Below are 6,485 nucleotides of genomic sequence, written 5' to 3'. Positions count from 1 at the left end.
AGGGTGAGAGCCTGACCTGAGAATAATACTGAAGGGGTTTCCTACTCAAAAACAATGTTTCCTCCAAGACAGCACCCAGAAGCCCCTGTAATTGTGGTCTGAAGGCAGGTAGGCTACATCTCAAGCTGTTTGTAAAATTTGGCCAGGTCATCCAGATGGTATGGGTTTTGTAGATAAGAAAGATGAAAACCATGGAGGTCATTGAGGTTATGTCAAGGTTCCAGAAAGCCACAGAGACAAACCAATGGGCAGTAGGGTCAGTGTTCCTTCAAGAAGGTCCTAGAAGGCCATTGTGTAAAGCTGGAAAGGTTAAACCCAAGATGTAATGGACAGCTGAGGATCATGGGAGACATTAGGACCTGTAGCGCGAATTCTAACTGATCTTAATAAAAACCTGGAGTCAGATATCGGGGTAAATGCTGAAAGAACAGAGAAGTAAAGGAGCAGTCATCTCTTACCTATCTGACGCCTCAGACCAAAAAGGGGGCGAGCTCCTGTCTCCACCCACCTTATATTCCTCTCTCTACCCAGTCATATCACTTCCTGTCTGTCTGTACAGACCTTCAGACTTCTATGGTTAACTAGTGGCTAGCTCCATCCTCTGATCTTGGGGCAAGCACTATTTCTTAGAGCACAAACAAAATATCACCACAAGGACCTTTGAACATCCACTGACAAATGCTTTAGGCACAGAGTTGAACCACCCCAAGACAGGGAACGTATGGGCTGTAAACAGCAGAGCAGGAGGGAAGAACTACCCAAAGCCTTTAGAACACAGACAGTTCCATCATGACCCCCAGATGCCAGACACGGAGCTGAGTGGTTTGGGAGTCACCCTGCTGCCCTGCTGTCTTGCTTTGCTGTCTGGCTGTTGCTCACTTTTGGAGCAGTAATGTTTATTCTTCGTCAGTGTATATAGGAAGCACATGTGTTCTTAAAGTGCAAAGCCAAGAGTAGTGCATGATGTAAGAGAGATATACAAAAAGAATTTCAGGAGTTGCAAGGAAAATGGACCTCAGTGTCCAGCCTACAACCTCAGACACAGATTTACAAAGTTTCCATGTGGTCTCAGATCTGCTTTCAGGTTTTCAGAGTTGGTTCTGGTGGTCCTCAGATCATACTTTGAAAAGTTGTGATCTAGTGGTCTTTTCCAAAATACAGCATTATAGGGAGTGTGTGTTTCTGTATGTCTATTTGTTAGGGGAGGAATAATAATAACTCTTCCAGTTTAAGAACTTAATTTTATAATCAAATTTTAGTATTTTCTGTAACACAGCACTTACATATTATGATAGAAATTCTTTTTGCTATAACTACAAAAAATCATTTTCAGAACAAGAGCCCCTGCCTAAAATCTTTTAGGCCAGATGTATTGAGAATCCAAATTTTTCACAGTAGGGCCCTAAACAATCTATCTCTAACAGAGTGCTAGTAGTATCAAAGTTGTTCAGAATCCGTAACCTCTCAACAGAGACCAAGATGTCCCAGCACGTCCCTCAAAACCTTCCATGTTTTCCTTAAAAAATATACAGTTTTAGGTCAGTGTTAGCAAGTTTTATTTATATGATGCTTCTCTTTTTTATATATACATTTTTATAATCTATTCATCAGTTATACATCTGTTATCATCAGTTGATACATCTGCTATAAAAAATGGGGAGTATACCTGCAGTGTTACAAGTTTCTAGAGAAATTTCAGGGTTCTTCTCTTTTTAATATTGTTACCATTATTAGTGTGTCATGTGTTTGTGTGTGATTCAGTCATTTCTCTTCTTGTACCTTTGTGTGGGTTCTGGCATCTGACTCAGGTTGCCAGGCTTGTACAACAAGCACCTGCTGGATAATCTCACTGGCCCGTTTCCTTCCTTCCCTTCCCTTCCCTTCCCTTCCCTTCCCTTCCCTTCCCTCCCCTTCCCTTCCCTTCCCTTCCCTTCCCTTCCCTTCCCTTCCCTTCCCTTCCCTTCCCTTCCCTTCCCTTCCCTTTCCTTCCTACCCTTCCACTCCCCTCCCCTCCACTCCCTTCCCTTTCGTTGAGACAGAGTCTCACTATATAGCCCTGGCTGGACTGATACTTTCTCATGTAGACCAGGATGACATCAAACTCACAGAGAATGACATGTCTCTGCTTCCCTTGAGTACTGGGATTCAAGAGAAGCACCACCACATCTGGCTATCCTCTCTGTTATGATCTTTTAAAAATCCCTGAAGTATACCATCATGCTGTTAGACCAGCACAAAACATGGGTGTAGGTTTATAGCTGTACGTAATTCTTGCTACTAGTAAAGGATTGCCTTATATTTTATTTTGTTACTGTCTCTTGTACCCACCTAATCTGCAGTTTCACAGAGAGGAGAGGTGAGCATCACGGAAGGATCCTTTGGCATTGGGAAGTAATACCCTCACAATGGCATGCCAAGTCTCTTTCTCCCAAAGTCTTTTGTGTTGACTAAATGTGGGCTACTGGAGATGTTTACATGTAATCAATCCTCGGGACCAAGTACACTACAGGGACAAAGGCTAAGGTTCTTGTTGCATTGTGACAACTTTGGGTCAGATAATGCTCATCTCAAAAGAATAAGAACTTCCATATACAGGTGGTATAAGCCTGCTAAGTGGAGGAATTTTTAAAAGTTCTCAGTGATCTTGTTTCCCTATTCTTGTGTGACTCAGCCATAACTTTGGGCCAGTATTTTAAGCAGGAAACGTCATTTTGTTTTTGAGGATTAGAGCATACTCATTTGCGCAACATTAAGAATTTAAACGCTTAAATTTAGGTGTTCTGGCACAGTCCTTTAACCCTAGCACTTGGGAAGCAGAGGCTGGCAATCCCTTTGAGTTCAAAGCCACCTTGGTCTATATATTGAGTTTCAGGACAGCCAAGTTTTCAGAGTGGGACCCTGTCTCAAAAGTAAATAAATAAGATAAATTCTTAGCACTTGTTGGCTCTAAATATTTCTTCTTACAATTTTGGAGTGGATGTAAGAAGATGACTAAGCAGCTCAGCCTTGGATCTGTGTGGCTTGCACCTAGGCCTAACTTAGTCCCCACCACCATGGGGCCTCGTGATTCTGCAGGAACTCAAGTCACAGAAGTGAGCCTAGCTCATGAACCTGGAGGGGCTGGGGTTCAAAGTTTGCCATGGAGGGTGATCCGATCTTAAACAATGACCATTAAACAGAAACCCTTGATTGTCAGATTGCTGTAAAGAAAAATAAAACAACTCAAGATCAAGAGCTGAAAGGAAACTTGGAAGGTTGTGCCACACTGTATCTCTAGGACTTGGGTTTCTTTGAAGCCTTCAAAGGATTGTGACCATCTCCCAGAACAGGTGTATTTCCTGCAGTCAATACACCTGGAATGTGAAAACAGGTTGTGTTGGTTGGTTTTTGACAACTTGACACAAGCTAGAGTCATCCAAACCTCAGTTGAGAAAGCACCTTCTTCAGTTTGGCCTTTAGGCCAGTCTGTGGGTCATTTTCTTGATGAATGATTGATATCAGAGGGAGCCCACTGGGAGTGAATGTCACCACTAAGCAAGTGGTCCTGGGCAATATGAGAAAGCAAGTCAGAAAGCTTAGCAAGCCAGTAAGGAGAGCTCCTATGTGGACTGTGCTTCAGTTCCTGCCCTGAGCTCCTGCCCTGACTTGTAGACAAAATAAATGGTCTTATTAAATAAGAAACACAGAGCCAAATATAGGGGTGAAAGCCTTAGATCAGGGAAATAGGGAAAGCCACCAGCCAACCTTACCTCACCAACTCTGCAGCTTCTAAATGTACATAACTCCTGTCTACCCACACCTTTATTGCCTTGCTGCTGTTCTGCCCTCTCACTGGCTCTCTTAGCCCAGCTACCTCACTTTCTCTTCCTACACAGCTCTGTCACTTTCTGTCTGTCTATACAGACCTCCAGGTCTCTATGGTTGATATTGGGATTAAAGGTGTGTGTCACCACACTTGGTTCTGTTCCCTAGTGTGGCCTTGAACACACAGAGATCCTGCCTGCTAAGGGATTAAGGGCATGTCCTGCTTGACTTGTTGTTTACTTAAAATGGATAGCCTTTCCCCCTGATCTCCAGGCATTTCAGCACAAATAAAACATCACTGCACTGACTTCCCTCAGTGATGGATTGTGACATGGAAGTGTAAGATGAACCCTCTCCTCCCCAAGTTGCTTTGGTCACGGTGTTTTCCACAGCAACAGGAAGCAAGCTGGAATACAGGGCATATCCGTGTCCCCTTTGCCTTGTCTACCCACCTTTCACAAGAAAACTTTCTACTAGGGCTCTTTGACTGCAACAGTGAGACAGTCTGGATTGTACCATCTTCTGCATCCGGAGAAACAACTGCTTGGAAGCAAACTGGTGTTGCCACAGGCGTTCCCTTGCATTTTTGTGTATAAGCCAATCCGTCAAAGCTCTGCCATGTTCTGCTGACCCTTAGCAACTTCAAAACATCAGAGTGGTCAGATGAGTGGGTTTGGATTAGTCCAATTTTAGGAGTGTTTGTGGTCACTCCACCCAGCCTAGCGAAGATGTTCCAGACCACAGCTGCAGAAAAGGGGAACCGAGACTCCTTGGGAGGGAAGCAAGGCCGGCGAAAAGGCGAACAAAGTAGGAAATGAGGATGGCGAGGACAGCAGACTCCAGTCTAGTTCAGACTTGAACTTCAACAAAAGAGAGGAGTTTTGTTTAGGGACATTAATTTCTCCTTAGTAAATGAGAGGAAGATTGACATTTGTCAAGTTTGGCGAATCTTTTTTCTCCTCTTCAGGTTTATGGTATGAACTCCAGAGACACACAGTCTGAATATCATTACTTTATGCAAGGGTATCTACATAATAAAACATCACATTGTGCTCCATGAATTTATAGAATTTATATGTCAATAAAAATAAAACTATAGAAAAGAAAATAGAAGACATATTTCGTGCTTGAAATAACCCATAACCTTGAACTAATTTAATGACTGTTGTGACTCCCTTCAGAGCCTTTTGGGGACCATAATGAAATGAAACAGATTCTAGGAGGGTTCTGAGGGATAAACGACGAAGTGATTAATACTGGGGGAATTTCTCCAAGTCTGGGGGAAGCCCGACTGCATTAGAATATTGTTGGGCTCTGAAAGGGTCATCAGTTTGTCCCGACATGCCTGGGACAGCCTTCATTTTGCTGTCCCAAGAGCCCCTAGAAGAGTGGGAAAGATGCCAGTCAGTGGTGTTCACTCCCCCTTTGACATCTCAGGCGGTCAAAACTGGAAATGGAAGAAACAACTGTGGTCTCCACTTACCCGAGAGGATAAGGTTGATAAACACAGTGGTAAGAGTCGCTGACATGCCCTGGGTGTTTGTTTGTGTTGGGTTTTACATAAGGATGGGATGCTGCATTTGAAAGTCTGCCTCTATGTAATGATTGGTCCCTTGCTCCCTGCCTCGGAACAAAGCCGAGCCTCTTCCCAGAGATAGGCCAGCTGTTCAGTTTCTAGAGGTTCTTGTCCAGGGGGATTTTGTCTCCCGGAAAATACTACTTATCAATGCCTAGAGAAAGGTCTTGTTGCCCCAGATAGGAGAGGTTGGTACCCTATTGCCATCAAGCAGGTAGAGACTAAGGATGGATGTTTATGAGAATCTTATGGAGCACAGTTCAACAACTTACACACTTTTCACAGGAAAGAATTATCTCATTGTAAATTTCAGTAGTCCAAAGATGGTGAAAGACCACGTCTCTCTTTCTTCTCTTCCATGAAGATCTGTATGGAAGTTGACCAGGGCATAAGCCATTCTATTTTACAGGTGTGCTAAGTATGTTGCTTACATGAGGAGGTGCAGGTAGCTTTAGTTAGGTCTCTGGGACTTAGCATGTTCTTATGCATAGATTGTTCTGGGAGTATCTTGCTGTAATAGCATAAAGATAAACTTTACCCCATTCCAACTGCTAACCCCTGTCAATGTATCATCAACCATTTCCTCTATAGACTCTTCCTATAAGCATGAGGCATGCTCATACTTCATATGTTTAACAGATAAGAAATAAAAACAATGTTAAAAGCCCTGTCTATGCAAGGCAGAGTGGTATATACCTGAAATACAAGTACTTGAGGGCAGAGGAAGGATGATTATAAGTTCAAGGATAGTCTTGGCTATATACCAAGACTCTGTCTCAAAAAAAAAAAAAAAAAAAGAAAAGAAAGAAAGAAAAGAAAAAAAGAAAAGAAAATGAAAATAAAAGTTTTCAGCATCTTCCAGGTGGGACAATCACTTCTAACAACAATCGACTCTCCTTTTCCTTGGAGCTGAGGCATAGATATATGGCCAGTAGATCAGCAAGCAGGTACTTCTGTGACAGACTTTGGTTTAGTGACTAATGACATCAAGAATTAGAGATCAAGGGGCCAGCAAGAGGGTTAAGCAGGTAAAGGCGTTTGCTGCCAAGGATAATGATCTAAGTTTGCTCCTTGGTACTCACAAGATGGAAGGAGAGAACTGACT

Source organism: Peromyscus eremicus, chromosome 1 (assembly GCF_949786415.1).
Source record: "Peromyscus eremicus chromosome 1, PerEre_H2_v1, whole genome shotgun sequence".
NCBI lineage: Eukaryota > Metazoa > Chordata > Mammalia > Rodentia > Cricetidae > Peromyscus > Peromyscus eremicus.
Note: the sequence above shows the minus strand (reverse complement) of the source record.